This window comes from Hemicordylus capensis, chromosome 4, assembly GCF_027244095.1.
Source record: "Hemicordylus capensis ecotype Gifberg chromosome 4, rHemCap1.1.pri, whole genome shotgun sequence".
In the NCBI taxonomy this organism is placed as follows: domain Eukaryota; kingdom Metazoa; phylum Chordata; class Lepidosauria; order Squamata; family Cordylidae; genus Hemicordylus; species Hemicordylus capensis.
Genome location: NC_069660.1, coordinates 151221437 through 151237661, shown reverse-complemented (window position 1 = coordinate 151237661; position 16225 = coordinate 151221437). Strand labels below are relative to the sequence as shown.

At 44.6% G+C, this 16225-nt stretch overlaps 1 protein-coding gene across 8 annotated transcripts in view; it reads left to right on the top strand.

Moving 5' to 3' along the window:
• Positions 1–1872: 1872 nt before the first annotated feature.
• LOC128324295 (uncharacterized) overlaps positions 1873–16225 on the top strand; it is a 56755-nt gene continuing 42402 nt past the window's right edge. For 4 of the 8 annotated variants that reach the window (XM_053248680.1, XM_053248679.1, XM_053248677.1 and 1 more), the window contains exons 1-2: positions 1873–3880; positions 7216–7616. The gene's annotated coding sequence lies outside the window, so the exon portion shown is untranslated. The other 4 variants (XM_053248685.1, XM_053248681.1, XM_053248684.1 and 1 more) reach the window with 4 other exon arrangements.

Genomic DNA, 16225 nt, shown 5'->3' with positions numbered 1-16225 from the left:
TTCTTTAAAACATTCCAAATTTTGGTCTCTTATTAGTGCTGTAAGTTTTGCCATCTCCGCATATTCCAAAATTTTTATCAGCCAGTCTTCTTTTGAAAGCAGTTCATTACTCTTCCATTTATGTGCATATATAATTCTGGCTGCCGTAGAAGCATACATAAAAAATGTTAAATTAGTTGTAGAGATTACACCTTGTGTTATTCCCAGTAGGAAGGATTCTGGCTTCTTAAGAAATGTCATTTTAAATATTTTCTTTAATTCATTATATATCATATCCCAATAGGCTTTAGCCTTCCCACAGGTCCACCACATATGAAAAAAGGTGCCTTCAGAATGTCCACACTTCCAACATATGTTTGAAACATTTTTATATATTAATGCCAATTTTTTTGGTGTCAGATACCATCTATACACCATTTTATAATAGTTTTCTTTTATAGCATAACATGCAGTGAATTTTAAATCATTTTTCCATAACTTTTCCCAGGCTGCCATTTCTATATTACGCCCCACATCTTGAGCCCACTTTATCATAGTCGTTTTAACCACTTCCTCTCTTGTTTCCTCCAGAAGCAACAGTTTATACATTTTAGAAACTAATTTTTCATCATTTTGACATAATTCCTTCTCAAAATTTGAAGTCTGATCATCAAATCCAACTTTAAAATCTTTCTTATATCTCTCATTTAACTGATGATACTAAAACCAATCTCTAACCAAATCTTGTATTTCAGTTAAACTTTTTAACTTACAATCCTTTTCCTGAAAATGTAACAAATCCCTATAGGTACCCCAACACATTTGCATATTTACTTCTTATGTGATAAGGCCTCAATCGGAGATATCCATAACGGAGTTTTAGATTCAAACCAATTTTTGTATTTTAACCACACCCTCATTAAACTCCTTCTCACATAGTGGTTCAAAAAGTCTTTATGTATTTTACTTTTTTCATACCACAGATACACATTCCATCCAAACCTTCTGTCAAATCCTTCCAAATCAAGAATTCTAGGGTTCCTTAATGTTATCCATTCTTTTAACCATGTCAAACAAACAGCATCAAAATATAACCTTAAGTGTGGCAAGGTAAGACCACCTCTTTCCTTTGCATCTGTTAAATTCTTAAAATTAATTCTTGCTCTTTCCCCCTGCCAAACAAACTTAGTTATGTCCTTCTGCCATTGCTTAAAACAAGTTAAAGTGTTAATTATGGGAATAGTCTGAAAAAGAAACAACATTTTAGGCAAGACATTCATTTTCACCACTGAAATTCTTCCCATTAAAGACAAATTCATTTTAGACCATCTTTGTAGATCTATTTTCACTGAATTCCATATTTTAACATAGTTGTTTATGAACAACAATGAGTTGTTGTTTGATAACCAGACCCCCAGATATTTAACTTTCTTCTCCACTTTCAAATCACTTATTTCAGAGAATCTATCCTTGGTTTTCTGATCCATATTTTTAGTTAAGTCCTTGGTCTTAGTCTTATTTATATAGCACCAACATTCTTGATCCCCCCAAGGCCTCTTTTTGCCCCTGAGAAGACCCCTTTACCTTCCTTGGGAAAACCTGGGTCTCACTCATCACTGTGCTGCTGGATTCCCGCCAAGACTGAGCCGTTCTTTTTGGGGCTGCGCCATCTTGTTTTATGAGGTGATGCCTTATTCACCTCTCTATATCACTGCTGCCGGATATAGGAGTTTCCCATTTTCTGGGAAAACACACCAGCAGGGATTAAAAACCAACAGCCTCCTGCTCTCTAGGCAGGTTGATTCCCCACTGTGCCATTAGGTGGCCTCAGAAGCGGCGACTGCCATCTTAGCTGGGCCTGGGGTTTCTTTCCCTCCCAAGGCCCTGGTTTTCCTTAAAGATGGCGGATCAGGTAAGGGAGCTTTGAATTTGCCAACATCGCAGATAAAGTGCTCCCTGCCTGTGATGGCGAACACCAGTGGGACTCCGTTGACGGCTTGACAATGTGATGGGCTGCCGTGCGCCAAGCCTCGCAGCCCTAAGTTGGGAGACTGGACAGGGACATGGTAGCGTACTGCGCGGGCAGCTCTATGGCAGACATCACAGATGCTGTAGAAGCAGATGGCGTGGGCGGCTTTATATCAGTTGTTGCCAGCGCTGTTTCCGATGCTGTCCCGGGCAGCGGGGGGGGGGGGCTGTGAGAGACCTTATGTGGCCTGGGAAGAGTGTCACTGAACTGCTCCCTGCTCTGCAGATTAATATGTTCTAAACTGCCTCCGTAGTCCATGCACTGGGGCAGGGGGAGGGAGACGGAGGAGTGGGTTGGATAAAGATAGGGTAAAAAAAAATGGATCCAAAGGAGGGAGCCATTGACTTTGGGGGGGGGAGGAGGAGGAGGAGGCCTGCACTTTAGTTCCCACTCTCACTCATGCTGGATTGGCGCCCTTCCTAGAAGAGCATGCAATTTTTTAAGTCGAAGGGGTGGCCATTTTGGAGGACTCACTGTGATGCCTCGAAGACCTATCCGCCTGATTTCTTCTGACCTTGGTGGAGGATTTGCTGTGATAGCCTCGAAAATCGCCTCTCACTTTCCGAAGGTTCCAGGGAGGCTGCAGATGAGGCACTGGCAGAACGGTGGGCCGCTGAAGACCGCGTCTCACAGCCCGAGGGCGGGAGACGCACGGTGGACTCGGCAGCATATGGCAAGGGAGGCTGAAAAGCGGCCGTCGCTGGAAGGGAAGACACTTCGGGTAGCTGATCAGCGGCCGATAGCGCTGCTGGTGGCGCCGCAGGAGGGAAAATGGGCAGACCTTCAATGGCCATTGTTGCTGCTATCAGGTTGTGGGAGGTGGGCCCCAAAAAAAGGCCGAGATTGACCTGGCCCTGCATTGCTTTGCCACAGTCCTCTCGTCTTGTCATTTCAATGAATGTCTGGAATAAACTGATGAGGTAATAAAAAATTCTTAACTTTACAACAATATTGTAAAGAATTATTAATTCTTTAATCTGAATCCTTGTGATTGTGAGAATCACCCTCATCTTCCAAGTATTATTAGGGCTTCAATTGGTTTAAGTAGATTAATTATGAGAGCTAATTTTAACTAGTGATGGCAAATTTTTATCAGTGGGTTGGTGAGTAAAAGGGACTCTTTATGCTAGTACCTAAGTTGGCATTATGGAGAATTGTAACTTTATTTAAAATCAGTTTAGTGATGCATTAGTTAAAATGCTAATTGATGTGTTTAGAAAACCAAAGAAACTCCATTTTTGCCCAGAAGACCTCATTCTAACTTAAAGTAACCTGGCCCAAACTCAGGGACATCACTGCCTCTCATGATTAACATCATTATCTCTCTCCAGCTAAATTGTATCTATGAAACTTGCTAACACAGCTAAGCTTCTCACTGCTAGAAAACAGGATCTAACCAAATAAGGAATAATCACCAGATGAACAATGAATCATTCGCATGCGTACTAGATACTTAGACCACCATTTTATTGCCACGTATACTGTGTCTAGGGTGTCAGCACCATTTAGATTATTTATATATATATGTTAGGTGAGCCTGTAACCAAACTGTAATTGGTTTGAGAGCATGAGCCTACTCATTACCTATTGCTGACTGCAGAGCAATAAAGCCTCAATCCTTGTGTCAGACTGATTGGTTAAGCGGACCCAGGAATGAGCCCCATCCACATCAATTTGGTGCTGTGGCTCGGATGTAGACTCCTGGGTGGTTGTCCGACCCATCATGGAACCCGATACCCCAGCCAGTACTCTGCCTCTTGAGCGGAAAGGGATCTCGGGAAACCAGGATGCGCTGTTCACCACAACACGCTGCATCTGAGAACAGTGGGATGCAGGGGGGAGGGAGAGTGAATTCCAGAAAGGCGTCTCTTGGTAAGTACCCAGTCCGAGCAGGGGCGGGGAAAATGGTCTACGCAGCAATGAAAGTAGGATCCTACAATATTTGAGACCTTACTGCCAATAAAGGCCACTAGGTTCTCGGGGGTATTGTGCAGACTCTGTAGAACAGAAGATCGATTATACTAGAGTGTTAACGCGGGGGAAATGGGGAATAGATTAGAACAAGTGGGAAATCCTATAGGAATTTCTACTCACCTTTAGAGTAAAGCACTTCTGTACAGAATCATGGCCATATTATGAACTCGAGTCAGAGGCCTCTAGGCCCTGAAAATAACACCCTTTTGCAACTGCTTTTATTTTATACACATAGCGGGAAATGTTAAGAACAGCAATATGTGCAGGCCCACCAATGAAACCCCCTCCATATGTATTACCATCATGCTCCAAGCAGCTTCTCCTTTCCAGCATGCTATGGAGAACAAGGAAATTCTCTTAGTCTGTGAAGAGAGGGAGGGGTCTGAGGAAAGTATTAAAGAGGAAAGGATGATTGCCTTTTGCTAAAACCATGCTGTCTGTGTTCTGTTTCCAAGCTCAAACAGCTGCTTCAGCTGAGAAAAAGGGGGGAGGCGCATCGGCCTCCTCCACCCCTTGTGTTGCAAACAGTCTAATTTCCTGCTGCCGCTCTGTCCCAAGCCCAAAGAGAACACTGTTCTTGCTGCAAAAAGTTTCTCCGAACAAACGGCTGCTTTTCTTTTCTTTTTCTTCTTCTTTCTTCCTTCAACTGCTTGCAGTTGGAAAAGAGGAAAGAAAATGGAGTTTGAAGGAATGCGTGTGATGTAGTTCTGTGCAGGGAATTGTAGAGAAAAGACTGGAAGGAGATGTGAACAGAAGGGAAGGAATGTCTTAAGGGTTTTAGTTGGAAGTTGTTAAAAAGTTGAAAAGCACCTGTAAGCTGTGATGTGGAAAGGTAATATGGAATCACAGATTGTTTTGTGGATGACTGTAATAACAGTTTGCTTTGTTTGAGCTCCTTTCTTAACTGAGTTTTATGGGTAAATGATTGTTTGCCCTAAACATATTTAAAATGTTATAAAATCCTATGTGACCCATGTGAAATTCCCTGTTTAGTCCCTTGCTCTGTGAAATACACAAGACAAGCCTGTGTGTGTGTGTGTGTGCGCATGTTTCTGAGCGGGAGCCCAATGCTCTGGTTCTGTGCAGGAATCCTCATTTTGTTAAACTGCAATGATCTGGGGAAAAGCCAAAACCCCCATCAATCTTATAACTCATCCCTGAGAAGATGAGGTTTCTGTTGTATTTGTGAATGTATTCTAGTGACATGTCTTTTCCTGTAAACTGTTCCAGAACAAACTTGCTCTGACATTGGATTCCAAAATTTGCAGTTATTATATTAATTGAACATAAAATTGGTCGTGGCCTGAGCAACAGGGGGAACTTTCAGCAGTCCCAGCTGGCCACCTGGGGTGCTGACGTTTTCCTTCTTTGTGAGTCTCCCCCCACCCCACAAAAGGGAGGTGCTGCTTATGGCTGGCTAAATGCATTAGGCATAAGTTGATTGTGTTATTTCTGCCACTACTGAATGTCATAGGACTTTATATGTTATGCTTACTGATTTCCTTGACATGGTCTCTCTTACCTATTTTCTGTTAGCTCAAAACTTTGCTCTTTTCTCTAACCGGACGTTTTCCCTTTTACTTTTTTCTCACAACTGTTAACTGACCTCTGGTGAACAATGATAACTCCGCCCATTTCCGGATGGGAGGAGGAAGGAGGTTCTCTGTAAAGCAGTTTGTGTTCCAGCCAGTTAATTGTGGGTGAGAATTAAAAATAGGATTTGAAGATAAATTAGTCTATTTGTTTTTTGTTTTTGCAAAATCTATGCAATATTTCTGCTAACTTTTTGATGTAAACTGAGAGCTAATAATCAAATGGTCTAAGGCTTAAATTTTAAATTTGTCTCATCTGCTAGCCCTGCTTTGCCTTCACAGTAGCTGAATCCCAGTAGCTGAATGATGAGATCCCAGATTTGAAATTTGATGAAAAGAATTTTGTTTTGCCACTCCTGCAAGTGGAAGGGAGTTCCAAAGTACCGGTTTGCATTTCACCTGGAAGACTTCCCAGTTTAAAAGGATCAAGCTTTGTATGTTACTGTGAAACCCATACCCTGTTTTCACAGCTCCTGATGAGAGACTTGACTTGATTATCACAGGTTTCACCCCTCTGCAAGATTATGGACCATTTTTCTGATAACACCTTTTGCTAAAGAGGCCTGTAAAAAGGGACACTTTGATTTGCTTCATGAGACATTAGGCCTTGCCCAGAAGTCTCAATCCTATTTCAACAAGGTATAGTATTTTTGCCTGGGGGCAGGGACTTTTTCTTTCTTATATAGGCTTCTCATGAGGATATTGTTACCCTACAAGGATGTCAAACCCTTACTCATTGGTCACTTGCTAGTTGTGAGGCTAAAGATGGAGAGCTGGAACACCACAACTATCTACACATGACCTAGATGAAGATCCCAAAGCCAGATGTTACTGACGAATCACCCCTTTATGGAGAATAAAGTCAGGTATACTGGATGGAGATTGAATGCCCTGACAAAGGCCTGTAAATATGATTGTCAGCCAGTGTGGTGCAGTGGTTAGAGTGCTGGACTAGGACCGGGGAAACCCGAGTCCAAACCCTCATTCAGCCATGACACTTGCTGGGTGACACAGGGCCAGCCACTCAAATGGTCTGTCCTGCCTCACAGGGTTGTTGTAAGGAGGAAGAACAGGATACAGAAGAGACTGTGAGATGCCACATGGAAACAGAACTTTGTCAGCAGTTACACCCAAAGGGCCTTGGTGAAATTCAAGCGCTGGAGTTCTATGTTGTAGCCTCTCGAGTGATAAGACTATGTTTGACCTGTCAGGCAGCCCTGTCAGGCTTTAATGCTTCCTCAAAACCCCCAAATCATGAGGGGGGTGAAAATGTGGATGCCCTTTTTCCTTTTGACTTTGTTGCTTTGCCTTTTGCCCAGGATTGCCGTTTTGTCCTCGTGATCAGAGACCAGCCTACAACACAAGCCACCAAGCCCTAAATGCAGACATTATCCCCTGTTCTGGACTTCGGCGGGGAGAGGGGCCCAGGGCAAGAAGCGAAACAAAAACATAAATTGGAAAAAATGCCAAAAGACCACATTGAAAATAGCCTCAGGTCTTATCCATCCATTGTATTATTTGCCTTGAAAACTTGACTTTTCCTTTTGTGCTGATGGTTGGCACCCAGGGACTTAGTCTCAGGACGCTGTCCCTACATGGGGGGAGGGAACTGGTAACTCACTTGCCTGTCTTTCTCTCAAGTAAACAGGTTTGCAACCAACAGTGCCTTGAATTGTCTTTCCGAGAAGGATTGGTCCTCCCCAGATTGAAGGAGTACCTGGATCCAACCCTGACCCAGGAGCACTAACCATCAGCAGCAGCAGCTACCCGAGGGGAGTCCCTATCTGCGTTTCCAGTCCAACCCAATGGTGACAGAATGTCCATCTGCTGCCCTGTCCTGTGTTCAAGGAAGAGGGCCTAATGCAAAGTCCATCTTCCTGCTCCTGAGTGCTGTAGCAGAGGAATAGACAACGAATGCCTGAAGAGTGCCTGACAGCAAACAGGCAAGCCAATTTGTTTACTTTTCTCTGGAGTCATATGTGCAACAGCATCTCCCCAAGCCTTTAGTCACTCCTGTAAAGCCCTGGAACCATCCTACCCGGGTAAGATACCCTGCCAAAGACACTATTTCAAATTCTGCCAAAGACATTATATCAAATTGTCCACCGGGGGGGCGGGGGGCAGTCAAGGCTCCCAAACACATGAACGTTCAAGCTTGTCTATGGACACTAGTCAAACAGGCCAAAACAACACTGATCAGAGAACATTTAGGATAGCCAGAATCCTGCAATGTTGGACAAGAGCATTTGGAAGGCAGAACCAATTGAAGGACTAAAATGGCTTTTTAAAAAACCAAAAACCAAGGACTCTTAGTTTTTGGAATTCTAGGGCTCTCCATGGCCTCCTTTTGGCCATGGCAGACTCTAGAGGACACTAAGGGGGGGTGGGAGTTGATGACTTACATCACTTTCTTGTAGTGACTATGAGCTATAATTATGTTGGAAACCCTGCTATCCCCTGTGCTGTAAGGACATGAACCTCACATGCTTGCTTTCTGGTCATTTCCTTATTTGCTTCCCTGACACCTTGTGCCAATCATCTCATAGTTTCACCCAGAGCATCTACCTGCAAGTCTGCACCTTTCCCTAACTTACTGGTTCCTTTTTGCACTCTAAAGACATTAAGCTAGCCCAAGCTTTACCTGCCAGTTTTCTAAGACACCTGTATCCTTTAACTAATGTGACTGTACATGACTTCTCATTACCATTGCTTTCCATGAGCTGATAATCCATTAATCACCAGAAGCACCTGGTTCCACAATGCAAGGCTGTTATTGATACTTTATTTGGGATGGAGTTGGGTTAAGACAATGTTGCTTGCTATAAGTTGTATGATCTTTATATGTACACCTTGCTGCTATGTATAAAACCTTTTATCTATATCAAATCAGGCCGGATATGGGTGATTAAGGATATGTGTCTTAATTTATGGAATTATACTAATTATGCTTGTAGCTCTAGGATCTTGTATGCAATGTTTCTAGTTTTATTACCATGTGTACAGCCCATTTAGCACCTACCATTTCTGTAAAATCTATGCTTAGGCATCCCAAAATCACATGTCACAAATCCTTTAGCCACATGAAACACAGAACTATATTTCCAAGGCAAAGAAGATAATTCTAGTTATAGCATGTATTTTCTCTTTATTGATAGTCACATGTTGCTGCTTACAATGCATTCCAGCTTTAATCCAAATGTTTATGAGAACCTTTAAACCTCGCCATAATGTAAGACCTAATTATACAGCTGTACCTTTACAAGCCTTAAGACATCCTGAAGATTCAGGATAGTCCAATTTCAGGGGGGAACTGATCTGTTTAAAAAACCAAAGAAACTCCATTTTGCCCAGAAGACCTTATTCTAACTTAAAGTAACCTGGCCCCCAAAATCAGGGACATCACTGCCTCTCATGATTAACATCATTATCTCTCTCCAGCAAAATTGTACACAGCTAAGCTTCACATTGCTAGAAAACAGGATCTAACCGAATAAGGAATAATCACCAGATGAACAATGAATCATTCACATGCGTACTACTTAGACCACCATTTTATTGCCACATATACTGTGTCAAGCGTGTTAGCACCATCTTGATTGTTTGTATAAATGTAAGGTGCACCTGTAACCAAACCTTAATTGGTTTGAGAGCATGAGCCTACTGATTACCTATTGCTGACTGCAGAGCAATAAAGCCTCAATTAATAATTCCCAATCCTTGTGTCTGTCTGATTGGTTAAGTGGACCCAGGAACGAGCCCCATCCACCCAATGATTGATCAACTTAAAAATCTAGTTAGCAGCCCTACATTTCCCCCCATTTTAATAATTATGTACAGAACTGTAGTGCTTATACATGGCATTCTTAGATCAAATCCTTTGCTATGCACTCATATATACTCGGTAAGATGGACTATATAAGTAGTAACTACCATCTGTGGCTTTGAGTGTCTTTGTTTTGTCTGAGAAAAGCCTCTAACTATTGTTAAGAGATGGTAGAAACGGAGTGCTTGATAAAGTGTTCTTATAACATACATTCCAAAGGGAGCCTGTACATTATGCTGCTGTACTTTTTAAACCTAAGCAACAGGTAGAAATTCAGTAGGCAAAGCCTGTTGCGGGGAAAAGATCCCTCTAGAATCCAGCCTTCCTGTTTGATTCAGCCACTTTGCTTTCATCCGTCTATCACTTGGATAGAGAATGGGGCGTCTTGCCAGAACCAAAGAGGACTCAATTCTCGCCAATATACTTGTTGTCTTAACCGAATGAAGTCAAACAACAAGGGTACGTGCTCAAAGAAAGCGCTTTATTTCATGTCATGAAAGGCACGAGTATCATCAGAGCGCATCTGGATGATACTGCGCGCCGAGTTATACAGCAGGTAAGTTTTTATAGGTTTCAATCATACAAGCATATCAATAAAGCGATTAATACACGTCATTAGTTATCAAACTTACATATTCCAGAGGTGTCATCTAGAGCCTGAGAAGATGATTTACTACCTGGCTTCTGACAATTTTAATCCCTATGGTATCTTTTCATACCAGCCAGACCCTCTTTCAGCTGGCAAAGGAATTCAACTAATGGCCTGTGCTTGACCACTCCTGGTACCTGTTGCCTCGGTGGGCCCCTCAACCCACATTCCTGGGAGGGGGCCTCTTGCTCTTACCTCTGGCCTCCAGTTAGCTTCATATTCCATTAGGGATGTGAACCTAACTTTTGAGTTACACTTTAATACATACTTTTATATATTTTTATATACTTATTTGTAGGTCTGGATTAAACATTTCATTATCAGTCCCCCCTTTGACCCTGTCCCGCATCGGGAGCAAAGGGTCACTCATTCGCATATGCTTCATTCACATATACCGTGCGCAGCCTAGCTTTCTGCTGCTCAGTCAGCGTTCTCATGGGGATTTGGGGAAACTGCCCATTCAGGGTTTGAGGCCACATTTTCCACAAGTTACATACGCATTGAAAGCAGCAGCATACACTTAATATAACTATAGCTAAAGCAGTAAGCGTTACAATGAGTCCTTTGAGCCAATTCAGGTTTGGTAGCCATCCGGTTCACCAATTCCACAATCCAGGAGCATCTCCCTTTTGTACCTGAGACAGCTCATTACTGATGGACTCCATGTGTTTAATAGAACCTGAGATATTGACTTTATAATCAGAAATGTAGGAACAGCACTCTTGTTTTAAAAGGCCACATACACCATTTTTAGAGGCCAAAACAAAGTCCAGGGCTAGGCGGTTCTGTATGGCAAACTGTCGGACTTCGGACAGCTCTTGGTTGATAAGGCTAAGAGTTTTAGTAGTTTCATTTATGAATTCCTGTAAGGCTGCGGACACACGGTGTATATCATCATAATTTGCTCCAGTTCCATACATTAAAAAGATAGAGCGCATCCAAGCCTCTCCGGTGCTTTTGGGGCCTAAACTACGGTAGTTACGTAGTGAGCCAGAAGGAAAGGACTGGAGAATTCTCACTCTAGGGACCACCCATCCCAAATAGCACATACCTGAGGCATTGTTGGGCAAGGTAGCATATGCACGCTGCCCACAGATCCACCAAAGGGCTACATAATATTTGAAAAGTATTGTGTCTTCTGTAAAGGCTGAGATGAAGGGATCCCCTGTGATATAAGAGGTGAGAACTCCAGTGTGAACTCCTGTGTTACAGGTTTCATTTCTAGAAGTCTGCCATAGCGTGGAATAGATCTGGCAAAATGCTCCAATAAATGGTTTTGAGATTGAGGATAGATGTGAGTGATCATACCACTTGCCTTCCCACTGCAGGCTGTTGTTGGCTGGGGCCCAGTAATAGTTACACTTAGATCTTCCTAGTGATGGCCCCTTTCCTTTTAATATTCGACAAATTTCGCCTGGTGGGGTGTAGGCTAAAGCTATATATTCCGAAGAGCTAGGACGACGTAACCGGGGCACCTTAACTTTCTCCCACCACTCTGGTTGCATGTAAGTCTGGTTTGTAAGGGGAAGGGGAATAAGAGGTAGCCCACCCCCATGGTAAACTGGAAGTCGTGAACAAATCCAGCATTCAGATCTGTTTAAGCGTTCTGCAAGATGTCCACACAGGGCAATATATTTATTGGGGGTCCATGCTCCATTGGCCACAGAAAAAACAGCAAGGACTCCTATTACATTAAGAGTTCCAATGGCCAGTACCTATTCTCCCAAAAGGCCGGGACTCTATACCAGGTGCCTGTTTCCTTTAGGCAGAGGAAGGTTTCAGTGTCTACGTTCTCTTCCCAAATTAGTATTACTTCCTCTGTTTCCCTGCTATAGTAAACACTTCCCCACTTGAAAACCCAAAAATATAGACTGAGCACTTTCCCAAATGTCTAAAGTGGTGGTTTCTAAATTGGCTTCAAAATTGGCATCAAACAGAACTACGGTAGGGGCTAGGTCAATGGCTGGAGTTAATGACAGATCGTGTTGCCAGCAAGGGTGGGGTGGATTCATTCCCACCCTGTTTCTTACACTAGCAAGAGAGCCAATATTACATCAGTGTTAAACAGTACATAAAATCAACAACTTGGTTTTCTCTTTGCTTCTGGGACTAGCTCTTTCCACGCAGCTTAGTCCAGTTTGGTTGTCCTCTGCTTCTGGGACTAGCTCTTTCCAGGCAGCTAGTCCTGCGTTGCTCCCACGATGTCTGAATCGATTTCCCACTCGTCCTCTGTGGTTCTCCGGAGTCTCAGGACTGGAACTCGACCACATGGTGGTATTTCATCTGCTTCTGGGGAGGGCACCCTGCGTTGCTCCCTCGAGGCTGGAGTTTGGTCTCCAGGTACTGCTGCACTTGCTTCTGGGGAGGGCACCTTGCGTGGCTCTTCCTCGTCCCTGGGAACGTGACGTCTCAGATGGGTATAGTGGACCCAGGACGCTCGACCGGCTACTTTAACTGCAGAATGTGTGGTTAGCAACACGGTTACAGGCCCTTGCCACCTTGGTTCCAAACAGGTTTTCCTGGACACCTTCTTTACCCACACTTGGTCTCCGGGCAAGAAGTCATGCAGTACAGTATCTACTGGTACTGGCTGAGAAACTGCAGCGTATCTGTGAAGAGAGGTTAACTGTCTCTGTAACGAAATAACATAGTCCATTAGTTCTTCATCCCACCCCCAGCAAACTGGTGTGGGCTGGAGAGAATGGTCGATAGACAATGGGAGGATGCCCAAACAGGAGCTCATAGGGAGATAACTTCAGCCTGGACCTGGGGCGGGTACAAATATGAAACAAAGCTAAAGGTAGGGCATCTATCCAGGTGAGGCAAGTCTCTGAGCATATTTTGGCAATCTGAGTCTTTAGCGTTCTGTTCATACGTTCAACTTGCCCAGAGGAACTCGGGTGCCAAGGGGTGTGGAGAGCTTGTTGAATTCCCAAGGCTTTATACAGTTCTGACAACACTTTGGCAGTAAAGTGTCCCCCCTGATCCGAATCTATTACCTCAGGGATTGAATACCTGGGTACAATTTCCTTCAGCAGGCTTTTGACAACAGCAGCCGTGTCTGCACGCTTACATGCAAACGCGTCGGGCCATCCTGTTAGCTGGTCCATGATGACAAGTAAGTGTTTAAAACCCTGACGTGGGGGCATGTCTGCAAAGTCAATTTGTAAATGCTGGAAGGGTGCATAAGTCCATTGTCTGGCTCCAGGTATTTTCTGCTTGCAGCCTGTTGGATTGAAGGCCTGACAGGTTGGGCACATGGAGGCCACCCTTTTAGCCTCTACATGAATCCCTGGAGCAAACCATGTTCGGAGAATCTGGTCAGCCAGCCCGGTCTTGCAGGCATGGCCATTTCGATGGGTTAACTGGGCTAAGGTTCTCAGCAATAGTTTTGGGGCAATCGGTCTCCCATCCGGGACTCTCCAAACCCCATCAGGATCAATCTTAGCCTCATACTTCTTCCAGGACTCTAATTCCTCTTGGGGCACTGTTCCATAGATTCTCTGCACAGCTCCTTTAAGTGTGGTGTCTTCATCTGCTGCACGGCCTGCAACCTGAGAGGTTGTAGAGCAGCGGCTCGGGCAGCATTGTCTGCTAGCCTGTTTCCTACACTTACCGGGTCTGTGTTTCGCGTGTGGGCTGCACAGTGCATCACTGCAATACTAGAGGGTAGTTGTATTGCTTCTAACAACTCTCGAACCTGCTGCCCATTCGCTACCTTACTCCCTGAGGAGGTAATAAAACCTCTCTGTTTCCACAGCTGGCCAGTAGCATGACAGATCCCAAATGCATAGCGAGAATCTGTGTATACATTTACACTTTGGTCTTTGGCCCACTTGCAAGCTTGGGTAAGTGCCACAAGTTCCGCTGCTTGTGCACTCAATCTAGGGGGTAGGGCTTCAGCCTCTATCACCCAATGGTCAGTTACTACTGCATACCCAGTCTTTCGGGTCCCTTCTGTCATATAGGAGGACCCGTCCACATACAAAATCCAGTCTGGGTTCTGTAATGGAACATCTGTTAGATCCATTCGGGGTTTCTCAGTCATTTCAACCAACTGGCAACAGTCATGATGGGCTTCCCCTTCAGTTGGCCCTGGCAACAGAGTTGCCGGATTCAGAGTGCTACATCTCTCAATTTTCAGATTTTCAGCAGTCAGTAACAGTATCTCATAACGATTCAGTCTCTGGTTAGAAAAATGCTGAGTGTTGTGTTGCAGCAAGAGAGCTTCCACAGCATGGGGAACCATTACAGTGAGGGGGTGTCCCAAGACTAGATCCTGGGCCTTGCTAACTAGCAGGGCAGTGGCTGCCAAAGCTCTTAGGCATCCCACTGTCCCTTGGGCTACTGGGTCCAATTGTGCAGAATAATAGGCCACTGGACGCTTCCTGGGGCCCAAAGGTTGAACCAAGACCCCTGATGCTACTCCTTTTCTCTCATGAACGTATAATACAAAGGGCTTGTTGTAATCGGGTAAACCTAGAGCTGGAGCTTGCATCAAAGCATGCTTTAGTGAATGGAAAGCACGCTCTCTTTCCTTGTCCCAGAACACAGGATCTTCTGCCTCCTTGGAGGTCATTTCCACTAATGGTTTCACTAGTTCCCCATACCCAGGTATCCATGGGCGACAGAATCCTGCAGCCCCGAGTAGGGCTTGAACTTGTCGTTTGGATAGGGGTTTTGGGAGGTTTTGAATGGCCTGCTTTCTTTTGTCAGTCAGCTTCCGTGTCCCATCAGAAATTAGATGGCCCAGGTATTCCACCTCTTCCTTACACCATTGGAGTTTACTAGGAGAAATTTTATGTCCTCTCAGTGCCAGTCCTTTCAATAATTCTTCAGAGTCTATTTGGCAGTCAATTTTGGTCTTACTGCAAATCATCAAGTCATCTACATAAACAACCAAAACCGATCCTGCAGGTAGTACCAGGTCAGCAAGGTCCTGGTGCAGGATTTGGCTGAAGATCCCAGGACTTTCTATGTACCCCATTGGCAATCTCTGCCATGTTCGCTGATTGGTGGGGTGTCCATCCTTCCCCCAGGTAAATGCAAACAAGGGTTGGGACTGGGGGGCCACAGGTATGCTTAGAAAAGCAGCACATAAGTCTACAACAGAGAAAAATGTTGCCCAGGGAGGGATTCCAGTAAATATAGTAGCTGGATTTGGGACCACAGGATGTCTAGCTACAACATGTTGGTTTACTGCCCTTAGGTCCTGCACAAACCGGTACACGGGTTTCCCATCTGGCCCTGGTTTGGGTTTTCTTACAGGTAGAATTGGGCTATTGTAGGGGCTTCGACATCTCACAAGAATCTTTTGTTGCATATATGAATCTATCAAGGGCTGTATGCCTTCTCTTGCTTCTTTGGTTAGTGGATATTGCTTAACATGGGGTGGAGGCGAGTTGGGCTTGACAGTAATCACGACAGGGACAGCTGATAGCAAGAGTCCTACATCATTAGAGTCTTTTGCCCATAGGGTAGTGGGTAGCTGCCTCAATTCTTCAGGTATTCCTTCGGGTAGTTCACTTTGTCCCTCCAGGAGGGCAGCCTGAAGGGCTGGAACTCGATGTACAGGTAGTACAACTCGAATACCAGATGGTGAGCACTCAAGAGTGGCGTGCAGTTTACATAATAAATCTCGTCCCAGCAAGTTAACAGGTCCCACAGAGGATAGCAGGAAAGCATGTTCCTCTGAGAGAGGACCGATAGAAACCTTGGTGGAGTGTGAAAGAGGAAGTTTGAAAGGTGTTCCCTCTATACCCATCACCCGCACACCCCTCCCTGAAGGTTGTAAGTCAGATCCAGGAGCCACCTGAATTGTCGAATAAGCGGCACCTGTATCCACCAGACAATCATACACTTGTTCCCCCACCCTCATAGACAAAGTTGGATCATTTACAGCACAACAAAAAGACATTGCATCAGCATTATCCCAATTCCTAACCACCCACAAACCCTCTGCCTCCACCTCCCGTCAATTTATAATATCTTGAGTAAAATCTTCATTGCTGTATGGACGTTGATCTGACCTGCCTCCCTGTGGCCGAGGGTTCCCAGGGAACCTTGGCCCAGGGGGGCCCTGGGGCCTGGAGGGGCACTCTCGCTTCCAGTGACCATATTCCTTGCAATAGTGGCAGAGGCCCCCCCTTTGTTCCCCACTCCCTTGGGGTCCACCGCTC